This window comes from Lissotriton vulgaris, chromosome 2_1 (assembly GCF_964263255.1).
Source record: "Lissotriton vulgaris chromosome 2_1, aLisVul1.2, whole genome shotgun sequence".
NCBI classification, from domain to species: Eukaryota; Metazoa; Chordata; class Amphibia; order Caudata; family Salamandridae; genus Lissotriton; species Lissotriton vulgaris.
The window spans coordinates 1241982306-1241999037 of record NC_141687.1 but is presented as its reverse complement, the minus strand read 5'-3'; the positions used below and the strand labels follow the sequence as shown (position 1 = coordinate 1241999037).

The window sequence follows — 16732 nt, the reverse complement described above, 5'->3', positions numbered from 1 at the left end:
ACAAGCTACCGGGGACCAGTTTCTGGCATTTCAGCCTTCTTCGGCCCGGCTTGCTTGAATCCTGATGGTGCAATGAGAAAGGGACTCATGTCTGAGTATACCCTGCCACACCTATAGTGGCCAAAACGATTCAGAAAAGGGGGTGGTGATGAACAGAGTGTCTGAATTAAGCAGACCACTCTTACCCAGTCCAAAGATCAGGGCTTGATCCATCACCGTTATTTATCTCACTGTACCATCCCAGCTCAGAACCTGGCTATATGCAAATCAGTCTGTCCCTGGCCCAGTGCATCATGGGAACAGGGCAGACTAAACTACCAAGCCAATTCTTCACCAGAAAGGAGACAAGCTACCGGGGACCAGTTTCTGGCATTTCAGCCTTCTTCGGCCCGGCTTGCTTGAATCCTGATGGTGCAGTGAGAAAGGGACTCATGTCTGAGTATACCCTGCCACACCTATAGTGGCCAAAAACGATTCAGAAAAGGGGGTGGTGATGAACAGAGTGTCTGAATTAAGCAGACCACTCTTACCCAGTCCAAAGATCAGGGCTTGATCCATCACCGTTATTTATCTCACTGCACCATCCCAGCTCAGAACCTGGCTATATGCAAATCAGTCTGTCCCTGGCCCAGTGCATCATGGGAACAGGGCAGACTAAACTACCAAGCCAATTCTTCACCAGAAAGGAGACAAGCTACCGGGGACCAGTTTCTGGCATTTCAGCCTTCTTCGGCCCGGCTTGCTTGAATCCTGATGGTGCAGTGAGAAAGGGACTCATGTCTGAGTATACCCTGCCACACCTATAGTGGCCAAAAACGATTCAGAAAAGGGGGTGGTGATGAACAGAGTGTCTGAATTAAGCAGACCACTCTTACCCAGTCAAAAGATCAGGGCTTGATCCATCACCGTTATTTATCTCACTGCACCATCCCAGCTCAGAACCTGGCTATATGCAAATCAGTCTGTCCCTGGCCCAGTGCATCATGGGAACAGGGCAGACTAAACTACCAAGCCAATTCTTCACCAGAAAGGAGACAAGCTACCGGGGACCAGTTTCTGGCATTTCAGCCTTCTTCGGCCCGGCTTCCGGGGCGCTGCGCTTCGCGCCTCGGTTCGCGTTCCGGAGCGCTTCCGGGTGCGCTAACGCGGCGCGTCATAAGACGCATTACGCGGTAACGTGATACGTCGCGCTTACGCGACGCGTCACAATGTTGATTTCTAACGCGGTAGTTGCGCTAACGGAACGTTTACCGGTTCGCGGACCGGATCGCGGAACAAAATGAAGCTAACGGAAAGCTGCCCGGTTCGCGGACCGGCTGCGAAACAAAAAAAAAATTAAAAATAAAAAAAATATATATATATATTACAAAAATATAAAATATATTTTTGAATTAGAATAAGAATACATTTTACAGCTTTTGATATTTGCTATTAAAAAACCATTGAAATTCACTGAAAAAAACCATAGGTTATAGCCCATATATAGTTAGGGATTAGCATTTACAAAACCTTGAAAATTCACTGAAAAAACCATAGGTTATAGACCATATATAGTTAGGGATTAGCATTTACAAAACCTTATTTTACTCGCACAAAACCATTGAAATTCGCATATATAGTTAGTTGCACTAACTATATATCGCGCACCCGCAATCCACTGCTGATCATGTCACATATTACAACATTCATGACATGGTCAGTGACATCACTGATGACATCACTGATGACATCTCAAATGACATCACTGATGACATCACTGATGACAACATCCAGTGACTGTATGTTTCTGTAAAGTTAAAATATGTCTTACATATTGAAGAATGAGTGGATGTATAAGTGTCTGGATGAAGGATTTAGTAGGTGCATGACTGACTCTATGAGTGAGTGATTAAATGTGTCTCACTGAGTGCATGGGTTAGTGAGTAAACTGTCTTAATTTGTGAATCATTATGTCTGTTGTTCTGTAAACTGCTGCATGTGTTGATCAGTAGCTATATGAGTACTTATATGGGTTATTGATTGGTTGCCCAAGTATTTGAATGGGAGGCTGAGTGTGTGTGTATGGGTGGCTGGGAGGTGTGTGACTCTGTGCATAGATGTGTAAGCAGTTGATTCACTAGGTGTATGAGTTCAAGAGTGCATGTGGAAACAGCTATATGGGCGGTTGACTGTGCATGGGTGTGTTGGTGAGTGAATGGATATCTCAGTGCTACATGTGCAAGTAAGTACATATGTAAAACACAGTACATGTGAGAGTTGACATATATAAATAACTGTGGATAAGAGCCAGTGAATGTGTGAGTGGCTGTATGGATCATTGTGAGCTTGTATCAGGGATTGTATAAGAGAGTAAATATGTGTTAGAATATGTTTGAATAAGTAAGGTGTGTATAACTGTATAGTTGAGGAAATGGATGTGTGATTGATTCTTTGCATGACTGACTAGGTGTGTGAGTAACTCCATGGATGAGTGACAGTCTGTGAGTGTCTGTTTACACTGAGTGTATGTAAGGTTATATTAGAGTCTGAAGAGGTTCGTCGTATTATCACATGAGTGATGTCATCAGTGATGTAATCAGTGATGTCAAATGAGATGTCATCAGTGATGTCATTTGAGATGTCATCAGCGATGTCATCAGTGATGTCACTGACCATGTCATGAATGATGTACTATGTGACATGATCAGCAGTGGATTGCGGGTGCGCGATATATAGTTAGTGCAACTAACTATATATGCGAATTTCAATGGTTTTGTGCGAGTAAAATAAGGTTTTGTAAATGCTAATCCCTAACTATATATGGTCTATAACCTATGGTTTTTTCAGTGAATTTTCAAAGTTTTGTAAATGCTAATCCCTAACTATATATGGTCTATAACCTATGGTTTTTTCAGTGAATATATATATATATCAACTCAAGACTTCTCCTCCTTTTGGATTCGAATGAGCAGGACACAGCGGGGCTTCGTATATCAAAAATTTATTAAAACTGGTTCGCATAACCGGTTTCGGCTGAACGCCTTTTTCAAATGCTTTCAGTCCAACTTCTTTTCTCTCACTTTTTATCTTTGTTAGCTCCGCCTTGCCTCGTGGTGAATGACTCACTGCACCTGTGGTGGTTGGCTCACTGCACTTCCTCATCCTTCGCGAATAGCAGGGGACTACCAGTCCCATAATGCCTCAGAGTGATGTTTCCATGCCGTGGGGTGAGAGATTAGATGTAATTCATTCAAGAAATTCGAATGCCCCCTTATATATATATATATATCCATTTACCAGCGTTTCTTCTCCATGTGCTAGGAATCCTCCCCGTCACAGATCACGCAGACACGGACCAATTGAGGTGCTAATCTCTTTTATTCAGTGCAAGTTAGCCGCATGACGTTTCGGCTCCGAGGAGCCTTGTTCACATGACAGTCAATATATATATATAAAAATGTAAATTTTAGTTTGTTCAAAATCGCAAATCTCCAAAAGTTCTTCAGCAATTGGTTTGAAATTTTGACACAATGTTGGATTCGAATAGAGGGTTTTTTTTATACACAACGTTGGATTCCAATCGCGAGTGTCAAATACGCGCGTGTTGTTAATCGAAAGCCCGAACAGACACATAGAAATGTCAATGTTCCTTTGTTCAAAATCTTTAATCTCTGAAAGTTCTTAACCGATTGATTTGAAATTTTGACACAACGTTGGATTCGATTTAGCGCATGTTTATATATACACAACGTGGGATTAAAATACGCGCGTGTCCAATACGTGCATGTTTTTAATCGAAAGGTCGAACAGACCCTATCGATTTGGTTGCTGCGCAAAAACTACAAGGGACGCATGACAATAGTCTACATACATTAGGATGGACAGTTGGTGTCAGGATGGCAAACAGGGAAGCGGGTGGAGGGAGGGGGGAGGAGTTGGTTCACTTTGCAACATTAAGAAAGGACGCATAGAGACAATAGTCTACATATATTAGGATGAACAGTTGGTGTCAGGATGGCAGACCGGGAAGTGGGTGGAGGGAGCGGGGTGGAATTAGTTCACTTTGCAACATTAGCGCGTGTTTATATATACACAACGTGACAATAGTCACAAAAACATATTGTCTGCCCACAAGCATTGTGAAATTAAACATATTAGAAATGTGCGCTTACTCTTTTCTTTCTCTTCCATTTTACCAGACTGAGCCACAGCAACGCGTGGCAGGGTACAGCTAGTATATATATATATATATATATATATATATATATACACATCCAACCAAAACTCCCATTCAAAGAAAAGAGGTACGCCTGACCAAACTTCAGGTAACAAATTGCGCTTTTATTTTCTTCGGACAGCTAAGTGAAAAGAAAAAGTCCTGACGCGTTTTGGGGCTTTGCATAGCCCCTTCCTCATGGGATGACCACACAAAATGCACTGTGATTCTTGTCATGGCACCATAAGCTGCATGCTCTTAATTTGAATGTTCCAAGTGGGCGTCTCAAGTGAGCAACAAAAAAATGCATGCCGGTACCTGTAGTTAAGCGCTGTTTCTCCACGGTGGGATCAGTGCAATTTCGAAAGTCTTTGAAATATTTCAAGCCCCAGTGGGCCGATAATCTTGAAGCTGTCTTTCTTTTAATGTCGGAAAGTGCTTGCAACCTGAAGTCCATTGATGAAAGGTAGAAGCATTTCACCTTTCCCTTGCCACGCAGAGTTCACACACATTCTCCTGGCTGGAAACTCTGTGCCATAAACTGGTATGAACAATGCTGGCGTGCCCTGCTCCTTTTAACAACAATACAGCCTTCATTCGTCCGCAGGGAGGAGGTACCTCTTTCAGGTCGGTCAGGACGCAGGGGGCGGACTACCTCCTTATATATCCAACCAAAACTCCCATTCAAAGAAAAGAAGTACGCCCTGACCAAACTTCAGGTAACAAATTGCGCTTTTATTTTCTTCGGACAGCTAAGTGAAAAGAAAAAGTACTGACGCGTTTCGGGGCTTTGCATAGCCCCTTCCTCATAGGATGACCACACAAAATGCACTGTGATGCTTGTCATGGCACCATAAGCTGCATGCTCTTAATTTTAATGTTCCAAGTGGGCATCTCAAGTGAGCGACAAAATAATGCATGCTGGTACCTGTAGTTAAGCGCTGTTTCTCCACGGTGGGATCAGTGCAATTTCGAAAGTCTTTGAAATATTTCAAGCCCCAGTGGGCCAACATTAAAAGAAAGACAGCTTCAAGATTATCGGCCCACTGGGGCTTGAAATATTTCAAAGACTTTCGAAATTGCACTGATCCCTCCTTTTTTTCGCTTTTTTTCCCTTTTACTTGAAACCTGTTGTTTCTAACTTGCATATGGCTTTGACATGCCAAGCCTAAATGCTTCTCTATTACTCACAATATATATATATTTATATATATATATATATATATTTCAAAGTTCCAAGCTGACGGTGCTCTCAGTCCGCAAAATCACACACAACTCCGCTGCTGCTCCAAGGGTGTTTAACTAACAACATGTTTCGGCTGCGGACAGCCTTGATCACGTTAGTTTGTCGACAGTTTCAATAGTTAATAAAGTGTCGGTGAAGGAAACATAGAAACAGGACTTAGAATCACATTGTCTCTAAACACGGATTTGCAGAGAAAACAATACCTTAATTCATATGGTAAGGTCTAACATTTAGACTTTGAAGCCACATATTAATGCATAAACATTGTAGTGTTCAAAAATCAAATAAAATGTGGCAACGTAATAACACATTTAAATTGAAAATTAGACATCTGTACCTGCGTCTCAAACAAGCAAAACTCAAATCGTGCTTATTCAAAGGGCAAATAAGAAATAATAAACATTGCAATCTTGCCCACGACAACAATGAAAATCGCCGCCATGTTTGTAGTTTTTTACGGACGGCAAAGAACTACTTGATGCTCCGCCTAAAATACTTGCCTCGAATATAAGAAAATATAGTAGTTTGCACATGCCCATGCACACATGTGAACATACAATAGCAGCAGCACATTAATGCATAAATACCTTGCCGTAGGTACGAAAAGGCAATATGACAAAGTGCGCTCGTATAGGCAACCAATATGCACAAAGAAAAAAAAATCAAGTGTCATCACACATGTAAAAAATACATACAAATTAGATCAAAATCTAGTGCTCTCCCTTGAGTGATATTTGAGGCCGACCTTCAAAAAGAGGGAGAGAATCATAGTGAACCAATGAACACTACGATAAAATCTCTATGTTGGTAAAATACAACTTAACTCCAATGCAATGGAAATTCAAGGTACTATCTAATTAGGACAGGTACAGATGAAATCTATGAAAGGTCCAGGTTCTAGTTCTAATACACCAAGTCCAGAGATGGAAGGTTGCCCCCCACAGCGGGGCCTACCGTGCTCAAAGAAACTGCCGAGATGTCAAAGTGAAGGGGTGGCCGTGCTCGTAAAAGAGTGATATACTAATTTCCAAAACACAGGAAACATCAGATGAGTGAAGTGGTGACGAGATCCAGTGCTAGGTGCCAATCTATAAATAAAACATGAGAGAACAAAGATTAAGAACTCGACATGTCAATTAAAAACTCACTAAGAGCATCATCTTAAAAAATAAACAGTGCAATCATACATGAAAGAGGAAGAAAGAAAAGAGCATAGAATAAATACAGTCTTATAGGTACATAAACACTGTAGCATAGCAGAACAGTAGTACATATCCGGTTAGCTTAAATTAGTCCCTAAGATGGACTGCTAACTCCTCATCCTGGTTAAGTCCTCATGGGGCCTTACTTTGAAACTCTATTATATACTTGGACTCTTTTTGTCTCAGTTTCAAAGTCCTATCTCCTCCCCGGGGATTTCTTTCTATTTGTTCCAGCAAATGGTAACTCGTCTGTGCTGGGTTGGAGAAATGTTTTTCAGCAAAACGTCTAGCTACAGGGTATTTTTCGTTGTTATTGGAGATGGCCCGGTAGTGTTCTAGTACACGTTTTTGGCCTGTTTGGTACTGCTGCCTATGTACCACAGGCCACATGGACACACGATGACATAAATGACATAGGTTGTACTGCATGTCAGGAATTGGGTGAGTTCTTTTCTTATCCCATTGTACTCTACGGTATTCTTATGTGTACTGAATCTACGCACCTTGCAGTGACCGCAAGGGAAGAAACCAGCCAGCCCAAGGTTCTGCACCTTGGGATAGATGGTGATGTCACTTTTCACCACCATGTCATGTATGGATCTCCCCTTTCTATATGTTATGAGGGGCCTGCTAGAGATATCATTACCAATCACGTTGTCGGCAGTGAGGATGTTCCAATTCTGAGATACAATTTTTTGAATCTGCTTGGATTCGGTATTGAACGTGAGGATGAGACGTGTGTGTTCATCCTCACTGGTGGTATCAGTAGCCTTATCTTCTAGGGTATCAGATCTGGGGATGCCATCCGCCCGGGATTTAGCTTTTCTTATCACGCACGCTGGATATCCTCTATCCCTGAATCTGGCTGTCATTTCTAGGCTGACTTGCTCGTATGATGCATCGGTGCTGCAATTCCTTTTGGCCCTGAGCAGTTCTCCAAAGGGGATACTCCACTTCAGAGTCTCCGGATGGCTGCTCAGGGCATGCAACACACTGTTACCTGCAGTGGCTTTTCTAAACAAGCAGGTCTGTATTTTACCATTAATCACCTCAATTTTCACATCCAGATATTCTGCAATGATACTACTGATGTTGCTAGTAAGTATGATGTTCAAATCATTCATATTGAGCCTTTTCACAAATTCTTGCGCCATCTCAAAGGACCCCCTCCAAATCATAAAGAGGTCGTCGATGTAACGCCACCAAGTATTTACATATTGCCAAAATTTTGTGAGACTAGGGTCTGAGCGGATGCTTTGCTCCCAGTGCCCCAAAAAAAGGTTCGCAAAACTGGGAGCAAAGCATGAACCCATCGCCGTCCCAGTGGTTTGTCTATACAGGACCCCATCAAAGACAAAATAGTTGTTGCAAAGACAGTATGACATCATGTCCACCAGCATTTTACTGTGTTCTCTGAGTTCTCTGTGTTCTCTGAAGCGAAGTGGACCTCCTGCCAAAAAACTCGCACAGGCTTCCATACCCTGTTGGTGGTCAATAATGGTGTACAATGATTGTACAATTGACCACCAACAGGTTTTGTGAACCTTTTTTTGGGGCACTGGGAGCAAAGCATCCGCTCAGACCCTAGTCTCACAAAAGGTGGGGTGAAGCAGTAATTAAATAAGGCTTTAACAAGTACCCTGGCTGTGCCGCCTCTTTTGTACAACAAAATATATCTTGACCATGGCAATGAAACATGTCGGCAGCGAGTTGTAAGCGAATCGATAGGGAGTATTCGCTTCTCTCTTTGTTTTATATATGTGTTTACTGTTAGCGGACAGGAGAATACAAATAAAAAGGTCCTTACTCTTGTGCGCTCAGTATTTGTTTTGTTATATGTTGAACGTTGTTAGTCCTTGTCACATATAAGTTTGTGTACACTGCACCATTCACTGTCTTTTACTTTTGGGAGTCGGTCACGTTTACGTTAAGCTAGTTGATACCAATGATGAGAACAGGGCCACCCTGGTGAGTACCAACCAGGGGCCCCAATGGTGGTGCGCCTGTGAGGTGTCTTCTAGCTACTCACACATTTTTTCATGTGTCGTCTCTCTTTTGAATGTATGTCCTGTGTCGTCTAAAGTTAGATGTATCAGAGATTGGCTACTTTTATGACTTACTGGCAAGCATCTGGAGTAAGACACCTATTGTTAAATTCAAAGGTGTGTTGGGATGATCTTTAGACATATCCACGTATACCCACAGATATACATAAAACGATTGCCTTACGGACTAGGTCACGGTGTTTTTTGATTGAATAAAAGGTCAATAATGGTGTACAATGATTGTACAATTGACCACCAACAGGTTTTGTGAACCTTTTTTTGGGGCACTGGGAGCAAAGCATCCGCTCAGACCCTAGTCTCACAAAAGGTGGGGTGAAGCAGTAATTAAATAAGGCTTTAACAAGTACCCTGTCTGTGCCGCCTCTTTTGTACAACAAAATATATATATATATATATATATATATATATATATATATATATATATATATATATATATATATATATATATATATATATATATATATATATATATTACCTACTGGCGGTCGCCAGTAGCTATATATATATAGTTAGGACCTAGTTACCATAGGAAATTCCGAACATTCTATTGGGAACAACTTTGGCGCCGATTGAGGGATCTGCCTGTAATTTTCCTTAAATTTGCCTCGCTGCACTCCGCTCCTTCCCTGAAAGTTTCGGGGGAGATTCGTCAAGCGGGGGGTAAGAAAAAAAGGGGGTCCCAAAACGTGTTTTCCCCATGTTAATTTCCATAGGGACATTCTGACAAGGCTACAGCTCGAATGGCTGAACGGAATTACACCAGATGTGGCAAAATGGTAGAGACTGGTATGCAAAAGTGCCTTTTGTATGTTTGGTGTAAATCCCTCTAGTAGTTCTTGAGAAAATTGAATTTGAAATTTTTCAAATGGCATTTTCTATGGGACCTTTAGACACGGCTACAGCCCGAACGGCTGAACGGAATTACCCCAAACTTGGCAAAATGATAGGGACAGTTATGCAGTAGTGCCTTTTCTATATTTGGTGAAAATCCCTCCAGTAGTTGTTGAGAAAATTGAATTGGAGCAAATTATATATCTATATGCGCTCACCGTACGCGCACTGTACGTGTACTGTACGCGTACGTGCGCGTACCCTTACGTGCACGAGAGAGTTTCTGATTGGCTGGCAGTCGACTGTCAACATTCCAAACTGTCCAAACCAAGAATTGTTGGCCACCATCTTGTTTTTCAGGAGAATTGAGGCACAGGAGAGCCCAAAACAAGAGTGGAAAACACGAAAAGGGGGCAGGGTGGAGACCCCCCAACCCTCTAGCCCTTCTCAGGGGGTCCCAAAAAGACCCCCCCAAGGGCAAAGAAAAAAAAACGCGGGGTACGTGCACCGTACGTGTACGGTACGCGTCCGGTGCATGTACCCCGCGATTAAAAAAAAAAAATTACACTTTTTTGCACTTGGTGGTCCTTCTCGGACCCCCTGAGAAGGGCTAGTGGGTCAGGGGGTCTCAACCCTGCCCCCTTTTTGCGTTTTCCACTCTTGTTTTGTGCTCTCTTGTGCCTCACTGAGAAACAAGATGGCTGCTCAGGTGGTACCAGAAGGATAATAACATATATAAACGTTTTCCGCTAATAGAATTAGCATTTACAAAACCTTTTGAATTTATTGAAAAAAATATAGGTTTCATGCCTGATATAGTTAGGAATTAGCATTTTAAAAACCTTGCAAATTCACTTAAAAAACCATAGGTTTTAGGCCTTATATAGTTAGGAATTAGCATTTAAAAAACCTTGCAAATTCACTTAAAAAAACATAGGTTTCAGGCCTTATAGAGTTAGGAATTAGCATTCAAAAAACCTTGCAAATTCACTTTAAAAAACATAGGTTTCAGGCCTTAAATAGTTAGGAATTAGCATTTTAAAAACCTTGCAAATTCACTTAAAAAACCATAGGTTTTAGGCCTTATATAGATAGGAATTAGCATTCAAAAAACCTTGCAAATTCACTTTAAAAAACATAGGTTTCAGGCCTTATATAGTTGGGAATTAGCATTTTTAAAACCTTGCAAATTCACTTAAAAAACCATAGGTTTCAGGCCTTATATAGTTAGGAATTAGCATTTAAAAAACCATTGAAATTGCTCCTATATAGTTAGTTGTACTAACTATATTTCGCGCACCCGCAATCCACTGCTGATGATGTCACATATTACATCATTCATGACATGGTCTGTGACATCACTGATGACATCACTGATGACATCTCAAATGACATCACTGATGACATCACTGATGACATCTCATTATATATATACGAAATCCTCTCCGTGGGCAAGAAGAAGAAGAAACAAAGGGGAGTCTGTGGAGGGGTCTTTATTGCTAATTAAAACCAAGATAGGGCGGATGCATTTCGGCATAGATTCAGCCTTCCTCAGCGCCAAATGGTTTCTGCAGGATGTGGGCAAAATTACTGGTATAAATACCGAGTACCTAGTCCCCTCCTGCCAGGTGGAAAAGTGGAGAAGTGTGGCTCAATGGTTAGAGCGGCAGACCCTGATGCAGAAGTATGGCCTGGGACCAGGGTTCAATTCCAGCCTCGGCGGGTCTTGGGCTCAATTTCCTCGGACCTGATAATTCTTGCCTCGGTGCCTATTCTAATCATGGGTCCCACTCTGCAACTCTGGGCAATAGCTTGCTTAATCTCCACAACGGCCCCAACAGCGCTGGGAGGCCTGGCTTCACCTTGAGGGTGCCAAGGGGTGGACATTTCACAGGGAAAAGCCAGGAAGAGTTCCACAGCGGTATGCGTACAGCACCAGGAAACCTCAATTGGGGTATAAGTGCGCTTTACAAGTACAAATTAATTTCATTTCATATATATATTTATATTTAATTATTTATTTATTCATTTACCTACTTTCACCACTTTTACAAAGTAAATGCCTTTACCATGCATGCCTTTGCTTTGTATTGGCATACGTGGTAAAGGCATATACGTGGGATACGTTTGCGTTGTAACGGTAGTTCGTTATAATGGCATTCATTGGCGTAGTAATGGCACACATGGTATTAATGCGTGTTGTTATGTCCTTCAATAAATCCTATTCTTCCACTAGGAGTCAGACGTTTTCTTCTAACAGGGACTTCCTCTTCAAGTGAAGTATTCCCAGGACCAGGAAAGTTCTGATGAGGTGGTGGTTGAAAGTCAGATTTATTCTGTGCCCCAGCCAGCGATTCAGGAAATTCTGCCACCCAGGGCCGGACTGGGAACCAGAACCGGCCCTGGCAAAGTGCTCGGCCGGCCCCCCTCCCCTCCTCCGGGAGGAGAGGGGAGGAGGAAGAGGTGCGACCGCGCTCTGTGACAGGGCCGGTTTTCGGCCGTTTTTAGGTCTCGCCTGTCGATGCGCATGCGCATCGAGCAAGGCGAGAGTATTGGCACTTATCCGCTCTTTATCCACACTGCAAGGAATCGTGGCGATTCCTTGCAGTGCACGAGAAATTTAAGCTCAATGCGCATGCGCATTGAGCTTAAATGCGCGTGCCACATGCCCCCAGCCGCCTGCCTTGCCTACTCTCTCTCACAGCCTCCCCCAGCTCCGCCCCCTCACTACTTGATTGCACGGCCGCTAGGCCGTGCCTCCCCTACTCTCCTCCCCCCTCCTCCTCTCCTCCCCTGCCTGCCTGCCGCTAGGCCGTGCCTCCCCTACTCTCCTCCCCCCTCCTCCTCCTACTCTCCTCCCCTGCCTGCCTGCCGTGTCGCACCTCTCCCCTCTCCGCCCCCTCCCCTGCCCGCCGTGTTACGGTGAAAGGCTTGTTTGTTTATTTTACCCGCCGTGTCTCTGCTGCTTCCCCCTGTCCTGTCTCTCCTCCTCTCCCTCTCTATACCCTCCCCCTCCCCCCCACCACTCCCATCAAGTCCCTCTGGCCCTTCCCTCCTCCCCGGACCCCTCCTCCCCTGCCCCCTCCACCCTTTCTTGTTACCACTTGTAAAGAGAAAGCGGGCCCATTCACAGTATGGCGTGCAGGCACAGGCTGCACTTTGGGGTCGACCAGATCCACCCAATCTGTTTAATCCTGGCGGCAAGCGGTTGGTGTGTCGCAGGGGTCTCCACAGGTCTCACCAGGTAGGGTTTACCACTGACCGCAGTTCCAGGACGCGTTCAACTTGTTTAATTTTTTTTATCGGGAATGCTTCTTGTCAGAGGATTTAGCTCTTCAAGTTAAATCTCGATGTTATTCAAATATATTGTTACTTGGAGATTTAATCTCTTTATATGGTCATGCCCGTAAACTGTAGTTAAATTGCATCTTTTATTAAGTAGATGTTTTCGACATGAAAATCCAGATTACATTCTGTTACTCTGACGTGCATTTTTGCGAACTTGTTTTATGTTTTCTTTTTGAATATCAGTAAGTAATCATTTCATCGGTTTCTTACATTAAAAGGTTTCGGTTTGGAGAGTCGATTTTAGACGCCTGTCTGTATGCGGGTAGAAAACGGTGCTTTTACAATTTGAGACAAGATCATTGTTGGTTTATTAAGGGTGTAAATACATTTACCCTTTCTATGAAAAGATGGAATAGTGTAACAAGCTTATTCCTAGTTTCGAAGCGCAAAGCAAGCGTGCTGGGCGTAGAAACCTGACCCCACATGGATATCCCTCTTTGGGTCTAGTTAGTGAAAATAGCTCAGATATGGACTGGTGGAGCCCAGACAGGAGTGACATGGGCCGGTCTTATTAACACATGCGATGTGTATATTACTCACTGGGTTTGTCTGGTTCGGTTGTTGGCTTTTTGGTAATTAATTATTTTGTAGGGAACAACTCTTTAATTGTTGAATAGGTTGCTTGGCTTTGCAGGGGTCTTTGGTTGTGCCACAAGAATAGCAAAAAAAAAGTCTACATCTGGGCTTGCTGCCAACGTGCTTTAATTAAATATTGCATATTCTAATTGAACAGTGCCACTGCTTCCAAAAATCAGGTGGACTTTGAAGACTTTTAGGAACCAATTTTATTTTGAATGCACACCGCATAAAAATTATTGGCACATAAGAAATGTGATACTGCATTTAATCACTGTATACCGACACAAAATGCCACATTTAAGTATTCCTGTCGATGACAGGTGGTCAGGCACCCTCAACCCCTCACCCTCACTCACCCTCAACCCCTCACCCACACTCACCCACACTCACCCCCACTCACCCTCACTCACACTCACACTCACCCACCCTCACTCACCCTCACTCACCCTCACTCACCCTCACTCACCCTCACTCACCCTCACCCTCACTCACCCTCACTCACCCTCACTCACCCTCAACCCCTCACCCACCCTCAACCCCTCACCCACCCTCAACCCCTCACCCTCACTCACCCTCAACCCCTCAACCCCTCACTCACCCTCACCCTCAACCCCTCAGCCTCACCCTCACTCACCCTCACCCTCAACCCCTCAGCCTCACCCTCACTCACCCTCAACCCCTCACCCTCACTCACCCTCACTCACCCTCAACCTCATGCTAAAGATTTACAAAAAAAACCATTAACAATTCTAAAAGCACTAACTCTAATGCTGCGAGACCTATTGCATTTCTAATGCTTGTTGTTACAGGGCCGTTTTTGCAGCATAACGGCCCTGTAACAAAAACGGCCCCAGGGGCTCAAAACCGGTCCCCAACCATGCGGCCCACCGGGGGATTGCCCGGTGCCCTCAACGGCCAGTCCGGGACTGCTGCCACCCCATACAATGTTCTGATAGCCCTCGTACCTCCTTTGGCAACACTTGCTCTTTGCCTTAGTATGAAATTATACCCAGGAGCCCCTGTTTCAGTATAACAGAATCCAACTGCCTTCAGACAGCTAGATATCGGTAATAATGTTATTTGTGTGATTACTTTAAACCTTTGCAATAAAAAGAAAGAAAATAAATATATATAAAGATACAGAACAGTTACACTGGATTTGCACCCCTTATAAAGAAGATTTGTTGTAAAAAAGGTTTGTATTAAAAATTGTTGTTTCTGTTAAAAAGAGACAGGTAGAACTGTGGAGTCAATAATCGGCACACTAATAAAAAGGAGGAGGGCCTGTAACTTGTAAGATTGTTCTCCAGACAGCTGACGTGATGTTTCGCTGGCGGATGCAGTGCAAATAGTCTTTGGCTTCCGATCCAGAAGGTTTCGATGGAAAATCGGGGCATAAGTATGAAAACAATGTGCTAAAGGGGGCCATGTGTTGAGAAAGGGAGTTTTTCAGCTGTGTTAATAGATGAATTTGGCAGAAAGGATTATGCAAAAGCTCTCAGCTGCAGGTTTTTAGAATTGTGTTTTCTGCTGTCTCCATGAATCTTACAAAGTAGCAGATCAACTGGACGTCTCCACCTCTAAAACATGCTATCACTGCTTGCCTGCAAGATCTTATCCCCTTGATCTTAAAGATGGGGTGAAAAAGCAGTCCTCGTTCAGGTTGCAGCTTTCCACAGATGCACAATAGGTAGAGTACATTCTCTTCTGCTTTCCCACATAGGCGGCATATGGTCGATGTCTGTGTTCGTTTCCAGAGAGGCAGGTGCATCAAAGTTGGAAGAATGCCCATTCAGAATTGAAGATATTTTTACTTGGTAGCCTTCGTAAAACCAGCATTTAATATGGTTGGGGGGGAGGGATTAGTGTAGCTCTGCATGACGAAACATCCATGGGCCCTTTCTTTGAGCAGTGCCCTGTCTTCCACCATGGACACCCTTTTCACTGCCTTGTTTACAAGATGTCTGAAGCTATCATATGTCCCAGAGGCCTCCCAAAGTTCCCCTAGGCCCAAGCGATCTATTGAAGCTGACAAGTAGGTCATGGCTGCACTTTCCTTCTTTGACTGTGTTCCCTTCAATAGATGGGCATTCAGCGAGTCGGGCTCAGCCCTTTTAATTTTATGCCAGCATTTGACACAGGCACCTTTACGGGCGATTTCTTGGATCTGCAGGCCAATATACAATCTGATTTGGACTGGCGAAGCGTATTTAGGTAGATTGAATATCATTCTTAGTATTCTTATGACTATACTGTCAAATGTACCTGCGTCCCTTCCCCTCAGACACTCGCTCCCGTAGGTGATGGTTGGGAGGAGTTTTGCTTGGAGCACCTTGTTTCAGGCCCTTTGTAGATGGTATTTTTCTGGACAGGCAGTCACCGACTCCAAGCTTCACTTGGACCCAGGTGTCAGAATGTAAGAGAATCAGCTGGTTTAAGAGAGCAGATGGTATGTTTCTTTTATTGAGTTTAGCCCAAAGTTCCTTCCTGTTCTTTATTATCAAAAGGCGATGAGTAGTCGAAGAAACGATTGTAGAAAAGCGCTTCAACAACCATCACGGGAAACAAGTGCTATAGGAATGCAAACCTTTCTTCCCCTTTTATCCCTCCGCTATCCTTCTCACTCCAAATAACTGACTAATATCCACTACTCAAATGACTTCATATTTCACCATATTAATTCACCACTAATCCTTTATGGGCTTCCTGAATAGCGTACGTCAATACCCCATCAGGGGTAACAAGTGCTATATAAATACAAACGTTTTTCTCCTCTATCCTTCTGCTATTATTCCAAATACAAATAACTGTCTAACCTATCCACCACTTAAAATGTACTTGCATGTTTCACTATACTAATTCAACACTAATCCTCTATGGGTCCCGGAGTAGCATGCTACTCGCCGAAAAAAGTGCTTCAACGCCTCATCAGGGGTAGTAAGCACTATATAAATGCAATTACAATACAATACAATGTAGAGTGGTAAGTTTGCTGCTTTAACAGCGTTTATTAAAATGGAGAGGGTAAGTATGTTTGTAATAGTTCCCATGCCCTTACAGAAAGCCGTCTGGTCGATGGGGATGACTGATTTTTCAGTTGCCCAGTCTACAAGATCATCCAGGAGAAGGCCGGCATAGTATTTGGCATCGTTATCTATTAATGCTACCAGCCTGTAGCTTTTTTATTCGTTCTTGTTGCCTCTTTTGTATATTGGGAAAATAAGGGACCCACTCCGAGAAGCCGTTTTCCTTTCTACTCCTGAGA

At 43.3% G+C, this 16732-nt stretch overlaps 1 protein-coding gene across 1 annotated transcript in view; it reads left to right on the top strand.

The window, feature by feature from the left end:
• The window catches only part of GRAMD1B (GRAM domain containing 1B), a 1455160-nt gene that overhangs the window by 228644 nt on the left and 1209784 nt on the right, over positions 1 to 16732 (top strand). The gene's annotated exons all lie outside the window — the stretch shown is intronic.